The 27,095-nt window shown below is 41.7% G+C and overlaps 1 protein-coding gene and 1 long non-coding RNA gene across 4 annotated transcripts in view; one reads left to right on the top strand and one right to left on the bottom strand.

The window, feature by feature from the left end:
- The window catches only part of lyrm2 (LYR motif containing 2), a 360,856-nt gene that overhangs the window by 148,053 nt on the left and 185,708 nt on the right, over positions 1-27,095 (bottom strand). The gene's annotated exons all lie outside the window — the stretch shown is intronic.
- On the top strand, positions 7,497-9,605 carry LOC144010496 (uncharacterized). 3 transcript variants are annotated; one of them, XR_013281235.1, is made up of 4 exons: positions 7,497-7,734; positions 8,396-8,646; positions 8,838-9,009; positions 9,417-9,605. It is a non-coding gene; the product is annotated as an uncharacterized LOC144010496 (long non-coding RNA). The 3 variants fall into 3 exon arrangements; XR_013281234.1 differs by lacking the exon at positions 7,497-7,734 and adding an exon at positions 7,866-7,952; XR_013281233.1 differs by lacking the exon at positions 7,497-7,734 and having other exon boundaries at positions 7,993-8,646; positions 9,417-9,596.

Below are 27,095 nucleotides of genomic sequence, written 5' to 3'. Positions count from 1 at the left end.
TACAAAAAATACCAATCAGGGCAACTCATTGCCTAAAAATAAAAAAGGACGCTGATTTTTGCAGGTCTTAACAATCACCAAAACCCGTTGAGCTTGACACACTGGCAAAAAAAATATTCTACATGTAAACGTTTATTATGCCATTTTCAAAGAAATTTTGCTTCCAATATGCCAGTACCCCAACGTGCCAGTACCCTAACGTGCAAGTACCCCAACGTGCAAGGACTCCAACGTGGCCCGGGCTGCGAGGGCCCTTTATAGCTGCTCGCAGCTCTAGTTAGGGCCCGAGCAGCTACCGCTGCGAGGTCCCTATTGTTTTTCGATCGGATTATTATTATTATTATTATTATTATTATTCTTTTTCTCCGTAAACGATCACGATTTTGGGTACCTAAACATTTACGAAAACTTACCAAACTTTGCACACTCCTCAGGCCCGGCGAAAAATTTGATATTATGAAGTCGTCATAACAACGCGACTCTATAGCGCCCCCTAGCATAGAAAAATAAAAACCAAGCCCGGCATGTTTGAGCTAGAGCAACGAAAATTGGCAGGCACGTGTAGCACCCCGAGACGCACAAAAAAGTCTATTGGGACCATGTAGCTAAAATGTACAGGAAGTGAGCTATGAATTTTTTAATGTCCAATTTTGGCCTATTTTGGCACATTCACTGTGGTCATGCTTTTTCCCCCTTTGCAAAAATTTTTCATCCAATTGACTTCAAACTTGGCATTTATCATCTCAAGACCTGAGAGAACAACTGGGGAAAAAATCTTGCCTTTTCGAAATACTATATGACGGGGGCGGGGCATCAAATATTGCCTTTAAAATTTCATTTGTCCAGAAAGAGCAAATGCTTAATAACTCCCATGTTCAAGCTCCAAAAAATCTCAAACTTCTCAGGCAACGTAATAGTCACGGCTTGAAAACATCTATATGATCAAATTCAGTTATACATATAGCGCCACCTAGTGGTAACAATAAATGTCATACTTTACGTTTTTAGCTACTGTGCTGAGCTTGTTGAAGGGATCCATTTGAAAATTGGTCAGAAAAGCCTTAAGATGTTGATCATGCCCCACACCGAATATTGTAACTTTTCGCCAAAGGGCGTGGCCGCTACGGTGACGCAAAGTCTGAAGATTTTTCGTGAAAATAAAAGCTGCATTAACTTGACCGAGATGATCCGATCTTCTCAAAATTTCACACATTTGATGAGAGTCCAGCCCTAAAGACATCTACTGACTTATATTTCATCTAACTGATAGCGCCACCTAGTGGCAATTTTTTTTCTTACGAATTTTCTTCTACGTTTTTCTCCAAACACGTTAACTGGACCTACCTCATATTTGCTCAGATGAGGGTTTCGGCCTTCATGATGTCACAACACGAAGTTTGTGAGTTTTCGCGAATTGCTGTGGGTGTGGCTAAGCGCTGTTCGCCAAGAAAACAACGCCAGTTTTGAGGGTCTAAACATGCACAGAAACTCATGAAACTTGGCACACACATCTGGCCTGGTAAAATGAGCAATATTTTATTGTTGATTGTGCTATTTTTACAAGAATGACTCAATAGCGCCCCCGAGAAGTTTTTAAGGAAGCAGCCCCGGTTGTACGTTTAAGCAAGAACGACGAATATTTTTAGGTGTATGAGGGAGCCCAAGACCTACAAAAAAGTCTCTTGGACCCATATGCTAAAATGAACAGGAAGTTAGCTACGAATTTTTGAATGTCCCATTTTTGACTATTTTTGCACATTCACAGGGGGCAGACTTTTGCCCACTTCTCCTACACGTTTCATCTGACTGAGTTAAGACTTGACCTGGACCATGTCAAGACCTGAGCCAACGACAGGGGGAAAAATCTTGACCTTTCGAAATACTATATGATGAAGGCGGGGCATCAAAATTTGTGTTTCGCACTGAAAAAGGATATGCTTAATAACTCCCCGGTACATGCTCCAAAAAATCCCAAACTTGACATGTATGTTTATCGTCAAGGCCTGAAGCTATCTCTATGACAACATTCAGTTATATATGCAGCGCCACCTAGCCCTTGAGGCATAAAAAAAAAATACCCCACATACGGTATTTTGTACAAAAAATGTAAACTCATTCTAAGTGTGATAACTAAGTCATTTATGAATATTCTTTTAGTTTCCACCACTCAAAATGTTCACTGGCATCAGACTTATCCAAACATATATATATTTTTATTTATTTTTGATAGCCTCTGTGGACATTAAAAGCAATATCGTGAATGAAGGATATGCTTAATAACTCCACGGTACATGCTCCCAAAAAAATCCCACACTTGACATGTATGCTTATAATCAAGGCCTGAAGGTATCTCGATGACAACATTCAGTTATAAATACAGCGCCACCTAGCCCTTGAGGCTTATATAAAAAATAAAAAAAAACACATACGGTATTTTGTACAAAAAATGTAAACTCATTCTAAGTGTGATGACTAAGTCATTTATGAATATTCTTTTAGTTTCCACCACTCAAATTGTTCACTGGCTTCACACCGATCCAAACGTATGTACGTTTCCATTTTGTTTTATTCATTTTTGATTGCCCCTTTGGACAATAAAAGTAACATTGTGCAATGAGTACAACGAGCGATGATGTATATATACACTTTTACAAAAAATACCAATCAGGGCAACTCATTGCCTAAAAATAAAAAAGGACGCAGATTTTTGCAGGTCTTAACAATCCCCAAAACCCGTTGAGCTTGATACACACTGGCAAAAAAAATATTCTACATGTAAACGTTTATTATGCCATTTTCAAAGAAATTTTGCTTCCAATATGCCAGTACCCCAACGTGCCAGTACCCCAACGTGCAAGGACTCCAACGTGGCCCGGGCTGCGAGGGCCCTTTATAGCTGCTCGCAGCTCTAGTTATTATTATTCTTTATTCTCCGCAAACAATCGCGATTTTGGGTACCTAAATATTCACGAAAACTCACCGAACTTTGCACACTCCTCAGGTCCGGCGAAAAATTTGATATTATGAAGTCGTTATAACAACGCGACTCTATAGCGCCCCCTAGCATAGAAAAATAAAAACCAAGCCCGGCACGTTTGAGCTAGAGCAACGAAAATTGGCAGGCACGTGTAGCACCCCGAGACGCACAAAAACGTCTATTGGGACCATGTAGCTAAAATGTACAGGAAGTGAGCTATGAATTTTTTAATGTCCAACTTTGGCCTATTTTGGCACATTCACTGTGGTCATGCTTTTTCCCCCTATGCAAACATTTTTCATCCCATTGACTTCAAACTTGGCATTTATCATCTCAAGACCTAAGAGAACAGTTGGGCAAAAAGTCTTGCCTTTTCGAAATACTATATGACGGGGGCGGGGCATCAAATATTGCCTTTAAAATTGCATTTTTCCAGAAAGAGCAAATGCTGAATAACTCCCATGTACAAGCTCCAAAAAATCTCAAACTTCTCAGGCAACGTAATAGTCACGGCCTGAAAACATCTATATGACAAAATTCAGTCATACATATAGCGCCACCTAGTGGTTACAATAAATGTCATACTTTACGTTTTTAGCTACTGTGCTGAGCTCGTTGAAGGGATCCAGTTGAAAATTGGTCAGAAAAGCCTTAAGATGTTGATCATGCCCCACACCGAATATTGTAACTTTTCGCCAAAGGGCGTGGCCGCTACGGTGACGCAAAGTCTGAAGATTTTTCGTGACAATAAAAGCTGCATTAACTTGACCGAGATGATCCTATCTTCTCAAAATTTCACACATTTGATGAGAGTCCAGCTCTAAAGACATCTACTAACTTACATTTCATCTAACTGATAGCGCCACCTAGTGGCAATTTTTTTTCTTACGAATTTTCTTCTACGTTTTTCTCCAAACACGTTAACTGGACCTACCTCATATTTGCTCAGAGGAGGGTTTCGGCCTTCATGATGTCACAACACGAAGTTTGTGAGTTTTCGCGAATTGCTGTAGGCGTGGCTAAGCGCTGTTCGCCAAGAAAACAACGCCAGTTTTGAGGGTCTAAACATGCACAGAAACCCCTGAAACTTGGCACACACATCTGGCCTGGTAAAATGAGCAATATTTTATTGTTGATTGTGCTATTTTTACAAAAATGACTCAATAGCGCCACCTCGAAATTTTTAACGAAGCAGCCCTGGTTGTACGTTTAAGCAAGAACGCCGAATATTTTTAGGTGTATGAGGGAGCCCAAGACCTACAAAAAAGTCTCTTGTACCCATATGCTAAAATGAACAGGAAGTGAGCTACGAATTTTTGAATGTCCCATTTTTGACGATTTTTGCACATTCACAGGGGGCAGACTTTTGCCCACTTCTCCTACACGTTTCATCCGACTGAGTTAAGACTTGGCCTGGACCATGTCAAGACCTGAGCCAACGACAGGGGGAAAAATTTTGACTTTTCGAAATACTATATGATGAGGGCGGGGCATCAAAATTTGTGTTTCACAATGAAAAAGGATATGCTTGATAACTCCCCGGTACATGCTCCAAAAAATCCCAAACTTGACATGTATGTTTATCGTCAAGGCCTGAAGTTATCTCTATGACAACATTCAGTTATATATGCAGCGCCACCTAGCCCTTGAGGCATGAAAAAAAATACCCCACATACGGTATTTTGTACAAAAAATGTAAACTCATTCTAAGTGTGATAACGAAGTCATTTATGAATATTCTTTTAGTTTCCACCACTCAAAATGTTCACTGGCATCAGACTTATCCAAACATATATATATTTTTATTTATTTTTGATAGCCTCTATGGACATTAAAAGCAATATCGTGAATGAAGGATATGCTTAATAACTCCACGGTACATGCTCCAAAAAAAATCCCACACTTGACATGTATGCTTATAATCAAGGCCTGAAGGTATCTCTATGACAACATTCAGTTATAAATACAGCGCCACCTAGCCCTTGAGGCTTATATAAAAAAAAATAAAAAATACCCCACATACGGTATTTTGTACAAAAAATGTAAGCTCATTCTAAGTGTGATAACTAAGTCATTTATGAATATTCTTTTAGTTTCCACCACTCAAATTGTTCACTGGCTTCACACCGATCCAAACGTATGTACGTTTCCATTTTGTTTTATTCATTTTTGATTGCCCCTTTGGACAATAAAAGTAACATTGTGCAATGAGTACAACGAGCGATGATATGTATATACACTTTTACAAAAAAATACCAATCAGGGCAACTCATTGCCTAAAAATAAAGGACGCTGATTTTTGCAGGTCTTAACAATCACCAAAACCCGTTGAGCTTGATACACACACTGGCAAAAAACTATTCTACATGTAAACGTTTATTATGCCATTTTCAAAGAAATTTTGCTTCCAATATGCCAGTACCCCAATGTGCCAGTACCCCAACGTGCAAGTACCCCAACGTGGCCCGGGCTGCGAGGGCCCTTTATAGCTGCTCGCAGCTCTAGTTATTATTATTCTTTATTCTCCGCAAACGATCGCGATTTTGGGTACCTAAACATTCACGAAAACTCACCAAACTTTGCACACTCCTCAGGCCCGGCGAAAATTTGATATTATGAAGTCGTCATAACTACGCGACTCTATAGCGCCCCCTAGCGTAGAAAAATAAAAACCAAGCCCAGCACGTTTGAGCTAGAGCAACGAAAATTGGCAGGCACGTGTAGCACCCCGAGACGCACAAAAAAAGTCTATTGGGACCATGTAGCTAAAATGTACAGGAAGTGAGCTATGAATTTTTTAATGTCCAATTTTGGCCTATTTTGGCACATTCACTCTGGTCATGCTTTTTCCCCCTTTGCAAACATTTTTCATCCAATTGACTTCAAACTTGGCATTTATCATCTCAAGACCTGAGAGAATAACTGGGCAAAACATCTTGCCCTTTCGAAATACTATATGACGGAGGCGGGGCATCAAATATTGCCTTTAAAATTTCATTTGTCCAGAAAGAGCAAATGCTTAATAACTCCCATGTTCAAGCTCCAAAAAATCTCAAACTTCTCAGGCAACGTAATAGTCACGGCCTGAAAACATCGATATGATCAAATTCAGTTATACATATAGCGCCACCTAGTGGTAACAATAAATGTCATACTTTACGTTTTTAGCTACTGTGCCGAGCTCGGTGAAGGGATCCAGTTGAAAATTGGTCAGAAAAGCCTTAAGATGTTGATCATGCCCCACAACGAATATTGTAACTTTTCGCCAAAAGGCGTGGCCGCTACGGTAGCGGAAAGTCTGAAGATTTTTCGTGACAATAAAAGTTGCATGAACTTGACCCAGATGATCCTATCTTCTCAAACTTTCACACATTTGATGAGAGTCCAGCCCTAAAGACATCTACTGACTTATATTTCATTTAACTGATAGCGCCACCTAGTGGCAATTTTTTTTCTTACAAATTTTCTTCTACGTTTTTCTCCAAACACGTTAACTGAACCTACCTCATATTTGCTCAGATGAGGGTTTCGGCCTTCATGATGTCACAACATGAAGTTTGTGAGTTTTCGCGAATTACTGTGGGCGTGGCTAAGCGCTGTTCGCCAAGAAAACAACGCCAGTTTTGAGGGTATAAACATGCACAGAAACTCATGAAACTTGGCACACCCATCTGGCCTGGTAAAATGAGCAATATTTTATTGTTGATTGTGCTATTTTTGAAAAAAAAGACTCAATAGCGCCCCCTAGAAATTTTTAATGAAGCAGCCCCGGTTGTACGTTTAAGCAAGAACGACAAATATTTTTAGGTGTATGAGGGCCCCAAGACCTGCAAAAAAGTCTCTTGGACCCATGTGCTAAAATGAACAGGAAGTGAGCTACGAATTTTTGAATGTCCCATTTTTGATGATTTTTGCACATTTATAGGGGGCATACTTTTGCCCACTTCTCCTACACGTTTCATCCGACTGAGTTAAGACTTGACCTGGACCATGTCAAGACCTGAGCCAACGACAGGGGGAAAAATCTTGACTTTTCAAAATACTATATGATGAGGGCGGGGCATCAAAATTTGAGTTTCGCACTGAAAAAGGATATGCTTGATAACTCCCCGGTACATGATCCAAAAAATCCCAAACTTGACATGTATGTTTATAGTCAAGGCCTGAAGTTTTCTCGATGACAACATTCAGTTATATATGCAGCGCCACCTAGCCCTTGAGGCATAAAAAAAAAAAAAATACCCCACATACGGTATTTTGTACAAAAAATGTAAACTCATTCTAAGTGTGATAACTAAGTCATTTATGAATATTCTTTTTGTTTCCACCACTCAAAATGTTCACTGGCATTAGACTTATCCAAACATGTATATATTTTTATTTATTTTTGATAGCCTCTATGGACATTAAAAGCAATATCGTGAATGAAGGATATGCTTAATAACTCCACGGTACATGCTCCAAAAAAAATCCCACACTTGACATGTATGCTTATAATCAAGGCCTTAAAGACCAAATGTGAAGTAAGGTTGGCCAACCATGTTTTTGAGTAATACCAATGGCTAAACCATTGTAAGCATATTTTCGTTATTTTTTTTGACGCAACCCTTTCAGGTTCTTAGTTTAACCCATAGCAACGCCCTTGACAACGAAAATGCTTTTCTTCGACAATCTTCGGAAATTTTCGGAAATGACGTCACACCGGGAAGTCGCGAGAGAAGTCGGCCATTGAACTGCATTGTTTGCATTGCTACTCGGTAAGATGACCCGGCGATGTGTGGTGATGTATTGTTCTCAAGCTAAAGAAAAGTTGTATGAGTGGCCAAAAGATAACAGGGCACGTAAATGGTCAACTTTCATTCGCACGAAGCGAATGAATTTCACCCCATCGTCGAGGAGTGTTCTCTGTTACAAACACTTCGAAGATGCCTGCTTCCTCAACCGGTCTGCTTATGATAATGGATTTGCAAAAAAAGTAAGTATGATAACAATTATTTAGAAAAAAACGTGGAATTTATGGATAGATCACTGATGACTTTGACAAAGCAGAGCTTCCAACAGTTGTGGAATGAACAGTAGAAACTAGCGACGTGAACCGAAAGCTAACGTCTCGGTGCTATTCATATCAACGATGAGTAATAATGGCAGTGAGACAAATTGTTCTGAAAGTAAATTTCAATAGGTTGGCAGCATTGCTTTGTTGATCAAAGAACATGACACGTCCTTTTGAAAAACTTCCAATCATATGTCAATCTTACTGCATTTTATGAGTCATTAAATAATTAAATATTTGGTAAGGCAGGGTTAGATGAAATGTGATAGTTGTTTTTTATTTTTTTATTTTTTTTATTTTTGCCGGTAGGTTTTATAGGTTTTATGAGCGACGCATATTTTTAGTGTCACCTTATGTTTCTGCAGGTTATTGCTCAATACAACTGCTGTCCCAACAATTCACCTGCCTCCACAAGACCAGCAGCAGATTCAAAATCCACCTGCCCAGCGTGCAGCAGCAGCTAACCGAGAAAGGAAGCGAGCCGTAGCTGAGGCTATCACCTCTGCAGCTGCCTCTGAACAAGAAATGGCTGATTACGAGGGTCAGTTATTGCAGGATCAATCCTGTTCAAACAGCCAAGATGATGAAGTTATGCCACCACATAGTGTGGATAAAAGTAAGTTAGGCGGAGTTGTTTTTGTCACTATGTACTTACCAGGTATTATTTATATTTTTATTCTTAGAGTTGTTGCTAGTTTAACCTGAAAATATAAATATTGTCATACCTTGTATCTGTAGAACAACCAAACATCTGTCACACGCCAACTAACATTTATAACAAACTAAGGAAATGAAATTCATTTGAAGGTACTGAAGTCAATGTCGCAGTGGTGGAACTCCTGACAAATACCATGTTTGTCAACGATGTCATGAAGATGTCTCACCTCGGACAGACCAGTGGTGTGTAAGCTTTTCACAGTGTGGTGAATCACTTTGCCCCAAAGATGTACAACTTCTCGTACAAAGGAATGAAAAGCAGGTGCGTTTAAGAAAACTTTGATATGTATGAAATGGAGACTATAGTGGTGATGAGGGGGGAAAGTAACGTAATGAAGCACTTGCTTTGAGGCTCCTCTAGATGGTGCTCATGGCTTAAACATAACAGCTAGTGCAATGGAAATTTATTAAATTTCCACTGCATCTGTTCAACCAAAAATGCCATCTCAAAGAATCGAAAAAAAACATATATATATATATATATATATATATATATATATATATATATATATATATATATATATATATATATATATATAATGTGCTTCTTCAAGTGTGATTTGTCCATGACTAGTAGAACATAAGGATGAAATGTAGAACTTAGAGATATAAAGCTATTTCATCACAATGTGACAATTTCTTTATAAGGCTATTTTTGTTCAATTCCAGAATCATTCTCGCTGCTATGCATTATAATGAAAATGCTGGGAGACCACAGAAAGTGACGAAGGAAGGAATACACTCCTACTGCATCGTTTATCCCAAATATAAGAGTGGTGGCTATTCTCTGAGAAAGATATTGGTGGATGAAACTTATGGTAAGTTATGAAACAAAAACAATTCCAGGCAGATGCATTACTGAGTGTAACCCATATGTCACCCAAATATTTATCATCCCAATTTTTTATTTTTTTTTGTAGACTAGGTGAATGACTGCCTTTCAGAGGCGATGAAAGTGATTGACGTTCCAAATAAGTACAAAACCGAATGATGTGGTAGTCGAGCCACAATTTCTTACAGCAGCAGTGAACAGACCGGACAAGTCAAATGTTATTGCTGAGCACCATACGAGATTCCTCAGGAAATAAAGAATCATATTCCTTGTATTAAGTTGTCCTCATTTGTTTATTCTTATTATGATGCAACCAGTACAAATCACAGTTCTGGAACATTTCTCTGTGAAACACGAAACCCTTTGAATACAGCTGACTCCTCTTCTCCTGGTGGTGGAAAATGTGCCCTGATACAAGACATTGCAACATGCTGGGAGCAGAACACGGTTGTCCAGACCAAGAAACTTCCAGCACCAGCGCACCAATTGTCTGTCGGCAATATGTCTATACTTGGCATCCTGTGGCCCATCAAATGCCTTGCCTTTGTACTGCTGCTTGTAGGTCATCCATGCCACCTATAATCCATATGGGTTCAGGCACACAGCATTGAATCAAGGATGATCAGTGATGCAGTCCAGTACCTGATTGAAGTGTTCCTCTCCTTGTAGACGTAGTAACTACTTCTTGAATTTCATGGCAGCAAACACATTCTACAGCTGTAGGCATTTGCTGGCAATTACCACAAGTACGCCTGAAATTTATATAAAAAAAAAAAAGTAAAATACTGAGCGATGACACCATGAGCAGAAATGTTATTGAACAAGTGTATTGCTATACCAATCAGTCAATAATTCTGTTTATGAAAACATTTGTTTCAAAATATACAAGTACGTGGATGGAATCATGTACAAAAGTAAGAAATAGTCATTGATAAATCTCTCAAGTACAAGTAAAAAAAATAAAAATTGCTGAAAAGAATACTCAAGTACTGACTAACTGCTTTAAAAACATAGTCTGATTTATTATTATTATTTTTTTTAAATGTCATCAGACAAAAATATAAAATTATGTGCAAATGCTGGCATCTTCAAATCATAAAAAAAATACCACTGCCTATATATATATCTTACCCATCTTGTAATTTCGACGGGTCTTGTCTCCATTCCATGTCAGGTGTCTGGGCGCATTATCAGCATCCTGATTAGCATTTGGCTCGTACATGTAAAGTCCAACGTATAAAATGCCAACCTCCTCCTCTTCCTCCAACTCTTTAGAAACTTGGTTCTCCTCATTTTCGCTCAACCTATCGCTGACATCGCTGTCTGAATCGACGTTTGAGTGGCTTTGTATAGCGTCTGTATGGAGCGCTGCCATCGCTGTTCCCGGTGTGACGTATCACTTCCGGGTTTGTCGCCCGCCAGGCTCGAACTTCGGAAAAGCGATTATTTCGTCAAATATATAACATATAAATTATTTTTTCATACTTTATTTGTTGGACAGTGTTTCAATGCTTCAATTGTGACCCTATATGGTATTTTATGAAATTACTTCACATTTGGCCTTTAAGGTATCTATGACAACATTCAGTTATAAATACAGCGCCACCTAGCCCTTGAGGCTTATATATATAAAAAAAAATACCCCACATACGGTATTTTGTACAAAAAATGTAAACTCATTCTAAGTGTGATAACTAAGTCATTTATGAATATTCTTTTAGTTTCCACCGCTCAAATTGTTCACTGGCTTCACACCGTTCCAAACGTATGTACATTTCCATTTTGTTTTATTCATTTTTGATTGCCCCTTTGGACAATAAAAGTAACATTGTGCAATGAGTACATCGAGCGATGATGTGTATATACATTTTTACAAAAAATACCAATCAGGGCAACTCATTGCCTAAAAATAGAAAAGGACGCTGATTTTTGCAGGTCTTAACAATCACCAAAACCCGTTGAGCTTGACACACACACTGGCAAAAAAATATACTTCATGTAAACGTTTATGATGCCATTTTCAAAGAAATTTGGCATCCAATATGCCAGTACCCCAACGTGCCAGTACCCCAACGTGCAAGTACCCCAACGTGGCCCGGGCTGCGAGGGCCCTTTATTGCTGCTCGCAGCTCTAGTTATTCTTCTTCTTCTTCTTCTTCTTCTTCTTCTTTATTCTCCGCAAACGATCCCGATTTTGGGTACCTAAACATTCACGAAAACTCACCGAACTTTGCACACTCCTCAGGCCCGGCGAAAAATTTGATATTATGAAGTCGTCATAACAACGCGACTCTATAGCGCCCCCTAGCGTAGAAAAATAAAAACCAAGCCCGGCACGTTTGAGCTCGAGCAACGAAAATTGGCAGGCACGTGTAGCACCCCGAGATGCACAAAAAAGGTCTATTGGGACCATGTAGCTAAAATGTACAGGAAATGAGCTATGAATTTTTTAATGTCCAATTTTGGCCTATTTTGGCACATTCACTGTGGTCATGCTTTTTCCCCCTCTGCAAACATTTTTCATCCAATTGACTTCAAACTTGGCATTTATCATCTCAAGACCTAAGAGAACAGCTGGGCAAAAAGTCTTGCCTTTTCGAAATACTATATGATGGGGGCAGGGCATCAAATATTGCCTTTAAAATTTCATTTGTCCAGAAAGAGCAAATGCTTAATAACTCCCATGTTCAAGCTCCAAAAAATCTCAAACTTCTCAGGCAATGTAATAGTCACGGCCTGAAAACATCTATATGATAAAATTCAGTTATACATATAGCGCCACCTAGTGGTAACAATAAATGTCATACTTTACGTTTTTAGCTACTGCGCTGAGCTCGTTGAAGGGATCCAGTTGAAAATTGGTCAGAAAAGCCTTAAGATGTTGATCATGCCCCACACCGAATATTGTAACTTTTCGCCAAAGGGCGTGGCCGCTACGGTGCCGCAGTCTAAAGATTTTCCGTGACAATGAAAGCTGCATTAACTTGACCGAGATGATCCTATCTTCTCAAAATTTCACACATTTGATGAGAGTCCAGCCCTAAAGACATCTACGAACTTATATTTCATCTTACTGATAGCGCCACCTAGTGGCAATTTTTTTTCTTACAAATTTTCTTCTACGTTTTTCTCCAAACACGTTAACTGGACCTACCTCATATTTGCTCAGATGAGGGATTCGGCCTTCATGATGTCACAACACGAAGTTTGTGAGTTTTCGCGAATCGCTGTGGGCGTGGCTAAGCACTGTTCGCCAAGAAAACAACGCCAGTTTTGAGGGTCTAAACATGCACAGAAACTCATGAAACTTGGCCCACACGTCTGTCCTGGTAAAATGAGCAATATTTTATTGTTGATTGTGGTATTTTTAAAACAAAGACTCAATAGCGCCCCTAGAAATTTTTAATGAAGCAGCCCCGGTTGTACGTTTAAGCAAGATCTATGAAAATTTTTAGGTGTATGAGGGAGCCCAAGACCTACAAAAAAAAGTCTCTTGGACCCATATGCTAAAATGAACAGGAAGTGAGCTACGAATTTTTGAATGTCCCATTTTTGACGATTTTTGCACATTCACAGGGGGCAGACTTTTGCCCACTTCTCCTACACATTTCATCTGACTGAGTTAAGACTTGACCTGGACCATGTCAAGACCTGAGCCAACGACAGGGGGAAAAATCTTGACTTTTCGAAATACTATATGATGAAGGCGGGGCATCAAAATTTGTGTTTCGCACTGAAAAAGGATATGCTTAATAACTCCCCGGTACATGCTCCAAAAAATCCCAAACTTGACATGTATGTTTATCGTCAAGGCCTGAAGCTATCTCTATGACAACATTCAGTTATATATGCAGCGTCACCTAGCCCTTGAGGCATAAAAAAAATACCCCACATACGGTATTTTGTACAAAAAATGTAAACTCATTCTAAGTGTGATAACTAAGTCATTTATGAATATTCTTTTAGTTTCCACCACTCAAAATATTCACTGGCATCAGACTTATCCAAACATATATATATTTTTATTTATTTTTGATAGCCTCTGTGGACATTAAAAGCAATATTGTGAATGAAGGATATGCATAATAACTCCACGGTACATGCTCCAAAAAAAAAATCCCACACTTGACATGTATGCTTATAATCAAGGCCTGAAGGTATCTCTATGACAACAGTCAGTTATAAATACAGCGCCACCTAGCCCTTGAGGCATAAAAAAAACAACCCCACTTACGGTATTTTGTATAAAAAATGTAAACTCATTCTAAGTATGATAACTAAGTCATTTATGAATATTCTTTTAGTTTCCACCACTCAAATTGTTCACTGGCTTCACACCGATCCAAACGTATGTACGTTTCCATTTTGTTTTATTCATTTTTGATTGCCCCTTTGGACAATAAAAGTAACATTGTGCAATGAGTACAACGAGCGATGATGTATATATACACTTTTACAAAAAATACCAATCAGGGCAACTCATTGCCTAAAAATAAATAAGGACGCTGATTTTTTGCAGGTCTTAACAATCACCAAAACCCGTTGAGCTTGACACACACTGGCAAAAAAAATATTCTACATGTAAACGTTTATTATGCCATTTTCAAAGAAATTTTGCTTCCAATATGCCAGTACCCCAACGTGCCAGTACCCTAACGTGCAAGTACCCCAACGAGCAAGGACCCCAACGTGGCCCGGGCTGCGAGGGCCCTTTATAGCTGCTCGCAGCTCTAGTTGCAATTAGTTTTTAAAATAGTTATAAGTAAATAGTTATATTAAGTTGAAAACAAGAACACATTTACATTTTCTCTCAAAAAATATTTTTATATATAATTTTTTTTAAATGGCGGTATTTAAAGTGACACTTTTCTATTTTTAGACACCACGGGATACCTTATTACTGTATTACCGCCCAACCCTAGTGCCAACAGTCTTTCAAGATTTGATAGGAGACTTGCAACCCCTCTTTTTTCCACCTTCGTTCAGCTTTGCGGCATTCCTGTTTGGCTGCACATGTCTTTTCATTGAACCAGGGCTTAGGTCTGACTTTTGACCGGACGGTTTTGAATGGAGCCACTGAATCAAGTATAATGAGGCAGTGTGAGTGGAACCACGAGCTGAGTTCCTCTGTGTTTGAAGTAGGGATAGAAAGTCCATCGAAGGCATCAGAGTGATTGTCCCTCACTGCCAGTCAGTGAGGGTGTTAAAAATTCTACGTCTTGACTTAGGAGCGGCAGACTGAACAGCAGTTGGATGAAAACCGACATCAAAGCAAACAGCCATATGATCAGATATCACATTTTCTGCTATTTTTAGAGTTGAGACTGGAGAACATAAACAAGAACCAGATCTGAAGAATGACCTTTTTCCATGTGTGGGACCAGACACACACTGCACAAGTTAATTGAGTCAATAAGGCTTAAAAAGTCCATAGCCGGGGATCCGGTGACGTCATCGAACGGTATGGCTGCTTAGACAGATAGCTCTCCGGTGAATCTAACTCAATCAACCCGTAAAAGCTGTATATTGTTAATTACAATACTAAACTAAACGTGAGGTACACGGGAAGAATATGGGGAAAAGAGATGGGCGTTCGAAACCTGTCAATGAAGAAAGGCAGGGCGAAGAAAGCGTGCTTGCCCCAAATGCTAGCGGCGACGCCGGTGCAAATGCTAACAAGGCCCCAACCCTTCCAGCTACTACACCGATTATGACTGTTTTGGAGGAACTACGGGATTTCCGTAAAGATTTCCAGGACTTTAAAGCGGAGCTGACCGCTGTAAACCAGCGGATTGTTGAAGCTGAAACTCGAATTGACAATGTGGAAGATCGAGTCCAAAATGTGGAGCAAGTTTTAGCCAGGATGCTAAAAGTCATGACCGAACAAGAAAATAAACTAGTGGACCACAAAAGTAGAGCTCGAAGAGTGAATTTGAGGTTGTACAATGTCCGCGAAGGGGCAGAGAGTGGATCAACCATGGTGGGTTATGTGGAGAAATTACTTCGGAGCAGCCTGGACATTCCTCCGAGTATGAATCTCGGCATCGAAAGAGCACACAGGGCGCTGGGCCCTCGACCCAGGCCAATGGAGAAAGGAGAGGAAAAGTCGCGCTCTATAATTGTAGCTTTTGCGCGCTACACTACAAAAGAAGAAGTTCTCGGAAAGGCATGGACTAAAAAAAAACGTCCTCTGGGAAGAGAAGAGAATATATTTTGATCAAGACTATCCTCCGACCATTCTACAAAGACGTAAGGAGTATGCAGAAGTGAAAGGGGTTTTGAAGCGGCACAACATCAGATTTCAGACCCCGTACCCTTACAAATTAAGGGTGTTATATGAAAATGGAACCAAGCTATACCAGTCGACGGAGGACGCAACCACAGACATGATCGCCAGAGGACTGACAGTTACCAAGGTAACGAAGAGGGAGACCCTGACGGAGCAACTTGCACGGTCTGCGTGGACGGCAACAGCAGGTCAAAAGCGACGCGATGCCGGAGACAAACGTGAAAAGGCCATCCGGCAAAAACTTCAGGTCTACAGGAGGCAGACATCTCCCACTGTTGAAGATTGAGGAAACAAGGACGTTCAAAGCTAGGATGTGGGTAAATATTCCTTCCATCTCTTTTTCTGTTAAATGAGGATCAAGATTGGAGAGACAAATGACTTGTGACATACAGAGCTTTCATGGGGGCCCTTTTTCTCCCGAGAGAAGAGGCCTTTCCCCTATTGACAGTTTTCACTATCTTACTTCAGGGTCATTTAGAAGAGACCCCTACCTTGGATCAACATTTTTTGTTCTTTTTCCTTTGTTTGGTCTATTTTTTGTTGATACATTGTGGCGTTTTTGTTTTTCAGTTTTTTTTTTTGCATCTCAGGGAGTAGACCCTTTGCATATTGATCCATGTTGAATATCTGACTCAAAAACTATGGTTAATGGTCCAGTAAAATTTATTTCTTTCAATGTGAAGGGGCTGACAAATCCGGTAAAGAGATTTAGAACATTAACCAAGGTGAAAAAAGAACAAGCACAAGTGGTGTTTTTACAAGAGACCCATTTGAATGACAGTGAGCATGAAAAATTAAAGATGATGGGATTCACAAGTATGTTTTATTCTTCATACAAGTCGGGCCGGAGACGAGGGGTAGCAATTCTCATTTCAAATAAGTTACATTTTGAAAAAACATTTGAAATGAAAGACAAAGAGGGAAGATTTATATTAATTAGAGGCAGTATAGATGGTAATTTAGTTACGTTTATGAATGTTTATGTACCCCTCCATGAGCCTGCACCTTAACATGGTGGAGGGGTTTGCGTGTCCCAATGATCCTAGGAGCTATGTTGTCTGGGGCTTTATGCCCCTGGCAGGGTCACCCATGGCAAACAGATCCTAGGTGAGGGGCCAGACTAAGCACGGCTCAGAAGACTCCTTATGAAGAAAACAAACTTTGGATACACGTTTCCCTCGCCCGGACGTGGGTCAACGGGGCCCCCCTCTGGAGCCAGGCCTGGAGGCGGGGCTCGCTGGCGAGCGCCTGGTGGCCGGGCCTGTACCCATGGGGCCCGGCCGGGCACAGCCCGAAGAGGCAACGTGGGTCCCCCTTCCCACGGGCTCACCACCGGTGGGAGGGGCCAAAGGGGTCGGGTGCAGTGCAGGCTGGGTGGCAGCCAAGGGAGGAGACCTTGGCGGACCGACCCCCGGCTACAGAAGCTGGCTCTTGGGACATGGAATGTCACCTCTCTGGCAGGGAAGGAGCCCGAGCTGGTGTGTGAGGCCGAGAAGTTCCGACTAGACATAGTCGGACTCGCCTCCACACACAGCTTGGGCTCTGGTACCAGTCCTCTTGAGAGGGGTTGGACTCTCTTCCACTCTGGAGTTGCCCACGGTGTGAGGCGCAGAGCAGGTGTGGGTATACTTATTGCCCCCCGGCTCGGCGCCTGTACGTTGGGGTTTACCCCGGTGGACGAGAGGGTAGCCTCCCTCCGCCTTCGGGTGGGGGGACGGGTCCTGACTGTTGTTTGTGCATATGCACCAAACAGCAGCTCAGAGTACCCACGCTTTTTGGAGTCCTTGGAGGGTGTGCTGGAGAGTGCTCCCTCTGGGGACTCCCTCGTTCTGCTGGGGGACTTCAACGCTCACGTGGGGAATGACAGTGAGACCTGGAGGGGCGTGATTGGGAGGAACGGCCCCCCTGATCGGAACCCGAGCGGTGTTCTGTTATTGGACTTCTGTGCTCGTCACGGTTTGTCCATAACGAACACCATGTTCAGGCATAAGGGTGTCCATATGTGCACTTGGCACCAGGACACCCTAGGCCGCAGTTCGATGATCGACTTTGTAGTCGTGTCATCGGATTTGCGGCCGCATGTTTTGGACACTCGGGTGAAGAGAGGGGCGGAGCTGTCAACTGATCACCACCTGGTGGTGTGTTGGCTCCGATGGTGGGGGAAGATGCCGGTCCGACCTGGCAGACCAAAACGTATTGTGAGGGTTTGCTGGGAACGTCTGGCGGAATCCCCTGTCAGAAAGAGTTTCAATGCCCACCTCCGGCAGAGCTTCTCCCTTGTCTCGGGGGAGGCGGGGGACATTGAGTCCGAATGGGCCATGTTCCGCGCCTCCATTGTTGAGGCGGCCGATCGGAGCTGTGGTCGTAAGGTGGTCGGTGCCTGTCGTGGCGGCAATCCTCGAACCCGCTGGTGGACACCAGCGGTAAGGGATGCCGTCAAGCTGAAGAAGGAGTCCTATCGGGCCTTTTTGGCCTGTCGGACTCCGGAGGCAGCTGACAGGTACCGGATGGCCAAGCGGAACGCGGCTTCGGCGGTTGCTGAGGCAAAAACTCGGACATGGGAGGAGTTCGGTGAGGCCATGGAAAACGACTTCCGGACGGCTTCGGGGAAATTCTGGTCCACCATCCGGCGTCTCAGGAGAGGAAAGCAGTGCACCATTAACACTGTGTATAGTGGCGATGGGGTGCTGCTGACCTCGACTCGGGACGTCGTGAAGCGGTGGGGGGAATACTTCGAAGACCTCCTCAATTCCACCAACACGTCTTCCTTTGAGGAAGCAGAGTCTGGGGACTCTGGGGTGGGCTCTCCTATCTCTGGGGTCGAAGTCACTGAGGTGGTTGGAAAGCTCCTCGGTGGCAGGGCCCCGGGGGTGGATGAGATCCGCCCGGAGTTCCTAAAGACTCTGGATGTTGTGGGGCTGTCGTGGTTGACACGCCTCTGCAACATCGCGTGGACATCGGGGACAGTGCCTCTGGATTGGCAAACCGGGGTGGTGGTCCCCCTTTTTAAGAAGGGGGACCGGAGGGTGTGTTCCAACTACAGAGGGATCACACTCCTCAGCCTCCCTGGTAAGGTCTATTCAGGGGTGCTGGAGAGAAGGATCCGTCGGGAGGTCGAATCTCGGATTCAGGAGGAGCAGTGTGGTTTTCGTCCTGGCCGTGGAACAGTGGACCAGCTCTACACCCTCCGCAGGATCCTCGAGGGTGCGTGGGAGTTCGCTCAACCAGTCCACATGTGTTTTGTGGATTTGGAGAAGGCGTTCGACCGTGTCCCTCGGGGAGTTCTGTGGGGGGTGCTTCGGGAGTACGGGGTGCCGGGCCCCTTGATACGGGCTGTTCGGTCCCTGTACGACCGCTGCCAGAGTTTGGTCCGCATTGCCGGCAGTAAGTCGATTTCGTTTCCTGTGAGGGTTGGACTCCGCCAAGGTTGCCCTTTGTCACCGATTCTGTTCATAACTTTTATGGACAGAATTTCTAGGCGCAGCCGAGGCGTGGAGGGGTTCCGGTTTGGTGGCCTCAGCATTGCATCTCTGCTCTTTGCAGATGATGTGGTGCTGTTGGCTTCATCAGGCCGGGGCCTCCAGCTCTCACTGGAGCGGTTCGCAGCCGAGTGTGAAGCGGTTGGGATGAGGATCAGCACCTCCAAATCCGAGACCATGGTCCTCAGTCGGAAAAGGGTGGAGTGTCGTCTTCAGGTCGGGGACGAGATCCTGCCCCAAGTGGAGGAGTTCAAGTTCCGAGATCCCGGATACAAGCGGCCGAAATGAGTTTCCTCCGCAGGGTGTCCGGGCTCTCCCTTAGAGATAGGGTGAGAAGCTCGGTCATCCGGGAGGGACTCAGAGTCGAGCCGCTGCTCCTCCGCGTTGAGAGGAGCCAGCTGAGGTGGCTCGGGCATCTGGTTCGGATGCCTCCTGGACGCCTCCCTGGGGAGGTGTTTCGGGCATGTCCCACTGGCGGGAGGCCCCGGGGACGACCCAGGACACGCTGGAGAGACTATGTCTCTCGGCTGGCCTGGGAACGCCTTGGGATCCCGCCGGAGGAGCTGGTTGAAGTGGCTGGGGAGAGGGAAGTCTGGGTTTCCCTCCTGAAGCTGCTGCCCCCGCGACCCGACCCCGGATAAGCGGAAGAAGATGGATGGATGGATGGAATGTTTATGTACCCCCAGGTAGCGATTTGAGTTTGTATCAGAAAATTATAACCACTGATTGTTACTGAAACTAATGGTTGTTTGATATGTGGTGGAGACCTGAACATCCGTATGCGACCAGAACTTGATAGTTCTAATGGGAAGGCTCCTGACAACAGTGGTTTACATAAAAAAGTATGTGCACTTTTCGAAGAAGTGGGCTTAATTGACATATGGAGGGATTGTCACCCATCGAGGAGGGCCAATACATATTACTCAATACCACATTCTGTTTACACAAGGAGAGATTATTTCATAACCTTTTCAAAAAACATGGACAGAATTCAGTCATGTGACATGGGTACAATAGATGTTAGAGATCATGCACCCTTGTATTTAACAGTAGATTTTAATTTGTGCCCCAAAATGACTACATGGAAACTAAATTCAAGTATGCTTAAAGATACTATTTTCAAGGAACAAATTAAAAAAGAAATACAATACTTCATATAAAAAAAAGATAAGAAACAGAACATTGGAAGAATTACAGAATAAACTAGAGCTGCGAGCAGCTATAAAGGGCCCTCGCAGCCCGGGCCACGTTGGGGTACTTGCACGTTGGGGTACTTGCACATTCGAAGCAGAATTTCTTTGAAAATTACATGATAAACCATTACATGTGGATTTATTTATTTATTTATTTTTGCCAGGTGTGATGAGTGTGTCAAGCTCAATGGGTTTTGGTAATTGTTAAGATCTGCAAAAATCAGCGTCTTTTTTTTATTTTTAGGCAATGAGTTGCCCTGATTGGTATTTTTCGTAAAAGTATATATATACACATCATCGATCATACTCATTGCACAATGTTGCTTTTATTGTCCATAGAGGCGATCAAAAAAAATGAAACTAAATAAAAAAAAAGTACATATGTTTGGATCGGTTTGATGCCAGTGAACATATTGAGTGGTGGAAAGTAAAAGAATATTCATAAATGACTTAGTTATCACACTTGCAATGAGTTTACAATTTTTGTAAAAGTACCGTAAGTGAGGCATTTTTTTTTTTATGCCTCAAGGACTAGGTGGCACTGTATTTATAACTGAATTTTGACATAGAGATACCTTCAGGACTTGACTATAAATATACATTTCAAGTATGGGATTTTTTGGAGCATGTACCTGGGAGTTATTAAGCATATCCTTCAGTCACGATATTGCTTTTAATGTCCATAGAGGACATCAAAAATACATAAAACTAAATAACAAAAATATGTATGTTTGGTTAGGTCTGATGCCAGTGAACATTTTGAGTGGTGGAAAGTAAAAGAATATTCCTAAATGACTTAGTTATCACACTGAGAATGAGTTTACAATTTTTGTAAAAATACCGTAAGTGGGGTATTTTTTTTTTTCATGCCTTAAGGGCTAGGTGCCGCTGCATATATATAACTGAATGTTGTCATAGAGATAGCTTCAGGACCTGACTATAAACATACATGTCAAGTTTGGGATTTTTTGGAGCATGTACCGGGAAGTTATTAAGCATATCATTTTTCATTGCGAAACACAAATTTTGATGCCCCGCCCTTATCATATAGTATTTTGAAAAGTCAAGATTTTTCTCCCTGTCATTGGCTCAGGTCTTGACATAGCCCAGGTCAAGTCTGAAGTCAGTCGGATAAAACGTGTAGGAGAAGTGGGCAAAAGTATGCCCCCTGTAAATGTGCAAAAATCGTCAAAAATGGGACATTCAAAAATTCGTAGCTCACTTCCTGTTCATTTTAGCATATGGGTCCAAGAGACTTTTTTGTAGGTCTTGGGCTCCCTCATACACCTAAAAATTTTCGTCAATCTTGCTTAAACGTACAACCGGGGCTGCTTCATTAAAATTTTCTAGGGGGCGCTATTGAGTCATTTTTCTGAAAATAGCACAATCCAGGATAAAATATCGCTCATTTTTCCAGGCCAGATGTGTGTGCCAAGTTTCATGCGTTTCTGTGCCGGTTTAGGCCTTCAAAATTGTTGTTGTTTTCTTGGCGAACAGCGCTTAGCCACTCCCATAGCGATTCGCGAAAACTCACAAACTTTGTGTTGTGACATCATAAAGACCGAAACCCTCATCTGAGCAAATATGAGGTAGGTCCAGTTAATGTGGTTGGAGAAAAACATTGAAGAAAATCATAAGAAAAAAAATTGCCAGTAGGTGGCGCTATCATTAAGATGAAATATAAGTTCTTAGATGTCTTAAGGGCTTGGACTCTCATCAAATGTGTGAAATTTTGACAAGATAGGATCATCTGGGTCAAGTTAAAGCAGGTTTTATTGTCACGAAAAATTACCAGATTTTGCGGCACCGTAGCGGCCACGCCCTTTGGCGAAAAGTTACAATATTCGGTGTGGGGCATGATCAACATCTTAAGGCTTGTCTGACCAATTTTCAACTGGATCCCTTCAAAGAGCTTGGCACAGTAGCTAAAAACGTAAAGTATGACATTTATTGTCACCACTAGGTGGCGCTATATATATAACAGATTTTATCATATAGATGTTTTCAGGCCGTGACTATTAAGTTGCATGAGAAGTTTGAGATTTTTTGGAGCTTGAACATGGGAGTTATTCAGCATTTTGTCTTTCTGGACAAATGAAATTTTAAAGGCAATATTTGATGCCCCGCCCCCGTCATATAGTATTTCGAAAAGGCAAGGTTTTTTGCCCCGGTTGTTCTCTCAGGTCTTGAGATGATAAATGCCAAGTTTGAAGTCAATTGGATGAAAAATGTTTGCATAGGGGGAAAAAGCATGACCACAGTGAATGTGCCAAAATGGGCCAAATTTGGACATTCAAAAATTCATAGCTCACTTCCTGTACATTTTAGGAAATGGCTTCCACTGACTTTTTTGTGCGTCTCGGGGTGCTACACGTGCCTGGCAATTTTCGTAGCTCTAGGTCAAACGGGCCGGGATTGGGTTTTATTTTTCTACGCTAGGGGGCGCTATAGAGTCGCATTGTTATGACAACTACATAATATCAAATTTTTCGCCGGGCCTGAAGAGACGGCAAAGTTTGGTGAGTTTTCGTAAATGTTTAGGCCCTCAAAAATGTGATCGTTTACGGAGAAGAAGAAGAAGAAGAAGAAGAACTAGAGCTGCGAGCAGCTATAAAGGGCCCTCGCAGCCCGGGCCACGTTGGAGTCCTTGCACGTTGGGGTACTTGCACGTTAGGGTACTGGCACGTTGGGGTACTGGCATATTGGAAGCAAAATTTCTTTGAAAATGGCATAATAAACGTTTACATGTAGAATATTTTTTTTGCCAGTGTGTGTCAAGCTCAACGGGTTTTGGGGATTGTTAAGACCTGCAAAAATCAGCGTCCTTTTTTATTTTTAGGCAATGAGTTGCCCTGATTGGTATTTTTTGTAAAAGTGTATATATACATCAACGCTCGTTGTACTCAGTGCACAATGTTACTTTTATTGTCCAAAGGGGCAATCAAAAATGAATAAAACAAAATGGAAACGTACATACGTTTGGATCGGTGTGAAGCCAGTGAACAATTTGAGTGGTGGAAACTAAAAGAATATTCATAAATGACTTAGTCATCACACTTAGAATGAGTTTACATTTTTTGTACAAAATACCGTATGTGGGTTTTTTTTTTTTTATATAATATGCCTCAAGGGCTAGGTGGCGCTGTATTTATAACTGAATGTTGTCATCGAGATACCTTCAGGCCTTGATTATAAGCATACATGTCAAGTGTGGGATTTTTTTTGGAGCATGTACCGTGGAGTTATTAAGCATATCCTTCATTCACGATATTGCTTTTAATGTCAACAGAGGCTATCAAAAATAAATAAAACTAGAGCTGCGAGCAGCTATAAAGGGCCCTCGCAGCCCGGGCCACGTTGGGGTCCTTGCACGTTGGGGTACTTGCACGTTGGGGTACTGGCACGTTGGGGTACTGGCATATTGGAAGCAAAATTTCTTTGAAAATGGCATAATAAACGTTTACATGTAGAATATTTTTTTTGCCAGTGTCTGTCAAGCTCAACGGATTTTGGTGATTGTTAAGACCTGCAAAAATCAGCGTCCTTATTTATTTTTAGGCAATGAGTTGCCCTGATTGGTATTTTTTTGTAAAAGTGTATATACACATCATCGCTCGTTGTACTCATTGCACAATGTTACTTTTATTGTCCAAAGGGGCAATCAAAAATGAATAAAACAAAATGGAAACGTACATACGTTTGGATCGGTGTGAAGCCAGTGAACAATTTGAGTGGTGGAAACTAAAAGAATATTCATAAATGACTTAGTTATCACACTTAGAATGAGTGTACATTTTTTGTACAAAATACCGTATGTGGGGTATTTATTTATTTTTTTTATATAAGCCTCAAGGGCTAGGTGGCGCTGTATTTATAACTGAATGTTGTCATAGAGATACCTTCAGGCCTTGATTATAAGCATACATGCCAAGTGTGGGATTTTTTTTGGAGCATGTACCGTGGAGTTATTAAGCATATCCTTCATTCACGATATTGCTTTTAATGTCCATAGAGGCTATCAAAAATAAATAAAAATATATATATGTTTGGATAAGTCTGATGCCAGTGAACAATTTGAGTGGTGGAAACTAAAAGAATATTCATAAATGACTTAGTTATCACACTTAGAATGAGTGTAAATTTTTTGTACAAAATACCGTATGTGGGGTATTTTTTTTTCATGCCTCAAGGGCTAGGTGGCGCTGCATATATAACTGAATGTTGTCATAGAGATAACTTCAGGCCTTGACGATAAACATACATGTCAAGTTTGGGATTTTTTGGAGCATGTCCCGGGGAGTTATCAAGCATATCCTTTTACATTGCGAAACACAAATTTTGATGCCCCGCCCTCATCATATAGTATTTCGAAAAGTCAAGATTTTTCCCCCTGTCGTTGGCTCAGGTCTTGACATGGTCCAGGCCAAGTCTTAACTCAGTCGGATGAAACCTGTAGGAGAAGTGAGCAAAAGTCTGCCCCCTGTGAATATGCAAAAATCGTCAAAAATGGGACATTCAAAAATTCGTAGCTCACTTCCTGTTCATTTTAGCATATGGGTACAAGAGACTTTTTTGTAGGTCTTGGGCTCCCTCATACACCTAAAAATATTCGTCATTCTTGCTTAAACGTACAACCGGGGCTGCTTCGTTAAAAATTTCGAGGGGGCGCTATTGAGTCATTTTTGTAAAAATAGCACAATCAACAATAAAATATTGCTCATTTTACCAGGCCAGATGTGTGTGCCAAGTTTCAGGAGTTTCTGTGCATGTTTAGACCCTCAAAACTGGCGTTGTTTTCTTGGCGAACAGCGCTTAGCCACGCCTACAGCAATTCGCGAAAACTCACAAACTTCGTGTTGTGACATCATGAAGGCCGAAACCCTCATCTGAGCAATTATGATACCTCATAATCCTACCTCATCAAGTTCATGCAGCTTTTATTGTCACGAAAAATCTTCAGACTTTGCGTCACCGTAGCGGCCACGCCCTTTGGCGAAAAGTTACAATATTCGGTGTGGGGCATCATCAACATCTTAAGGCTTTTCTGACCAATTTTCAACTGGATCCCTTCAACGAGCTCAGCACAGTAGCTAAAAACGTAAAGTATGACATTTATTGTAACCACTAGGTGGCGCTATATGTATAACTGAATTTTTTCATATAGGTGTTTTCAGGCCGTGACTATTACGTTGCCTGAGAAGTTTGAGATTTTTTGGAGCTTGTACATGGGAGTTATTCAGCATTTGCTCTTTCTGGACAAATGAAATTTTAAAGGCAATATTTGATGCCCCGCCCCCGTCATATAGTATTTCGAAAACGCAAGATTTTTTGCCTAGTTTTTCTCTTAAGTCTTGAGATGATAAATGCCAAGTTTAAAGTCAATGGGATGAAAAATGTTTGCATAGGGGGAAAAAGTATGACCACAGTGAATGTGCCAAAATAGGCCAAAATTGGACATTAAAAAATTCATAGCTCACTTCCTGTACATTTTAGGAAATGGCTTCCACTGACTTTTTTGTGCGTCTCATAGTGCTACACGTGCCTGCCAATTTTCGTAGCTCTAGCTCAAACGGGCCGGGATTGGTTTTTATTTTTCTACGCTAGGTGGCGCTATAGAGTCGCGTTGTTATGACAACTACATAATATCAAATTTTTCGCCGGGCCCGAAGAGACTGCAAAGTTTGGTGAGTTTTCGTAAATGTTTAGGCCCTCAAAAATGCGATCGTTTACGGAGAAGAAGAAGAAGAATAATAACTAGAGCTGCGAGCAGCTATAAAGGGCCCTCGCAGCCCGGGCCACGTTGGGGTACTTGCACGTTGGGGTACTTGCACGTTGGGGTACTGGCACGTTGGGGTACTGGCAAGTTTAGGTACGGCACATTGGAAGCAGAATTTCTTTGAAAATGGCATGATAAACCTTGACATGTGGATTTTTTTTTTTTTTGTAAAAATACCGTTAAGTTGGTGTATTTTTTTTTATGCCTCTAGGGCTAGGTGGCGCTGTATATATAATGGAATGTTGTCATAGGGATACCTTCAAGCCTTGACTCTAAACATACATGTCAAGTGTGGGATTTTTTTGGAGCATGTACCGTGGAGTTATTAAGCATATCCTTCATTCACGATATTGCTTTTAATGTCCATTAGAGGCTATCAAAAATAAATAAAAAAGTACATGTTTGGATAAGTCTAATGCCAGTGAACATTTTGAGTGGTGGAAAGTAAAAGAATATTCATAAATGACTTAGTTATCACACTTAGAATGAGTTTACATTTTTTGTACAAAATACCGTATGTGGGGTATTTTTTTGTTTTGCCTCAAGGGCGAGGTGGCGCTGCATATATAACTGAATGTTGTCATAGAGATACCTTCAGGCCTTGACGATAAACATACATGTCAAGTTTGGGATTTTTTGGAGCATGTATCGGGGAGTTATTAAGCATATCCTTTTTCAGTGCGAAACACAAATTTTGATGCCCCGCGCTCATCATATAGTATTTCCAAAAGTCAAGATTTTTCCGTCTGTTGTTGGCTCAGGTCTTGGCATGGTCCAGG

Source organism: Festucalex cinctus, chromosome 21, assembly GCF_051991245.1.
Source record: "Festucalex cinctus isolate MCC-2025b chromosome 21, RoL_Fcin_1.0, whole genome shotgun sequence".
In the NCBI taxonomy this organism is placed as follows: Eukaryota; Metazoa; Chordata; class Actinopteri; order Syngnathiformes; family Syngnathidae; genus Festucalex; species Festucalex cinctus.
The sequence above is the reverse complement of the archived record's forward strand: the minus strand, read 5'-3'. Positions and strand labels throughout refer to the sequence as shown.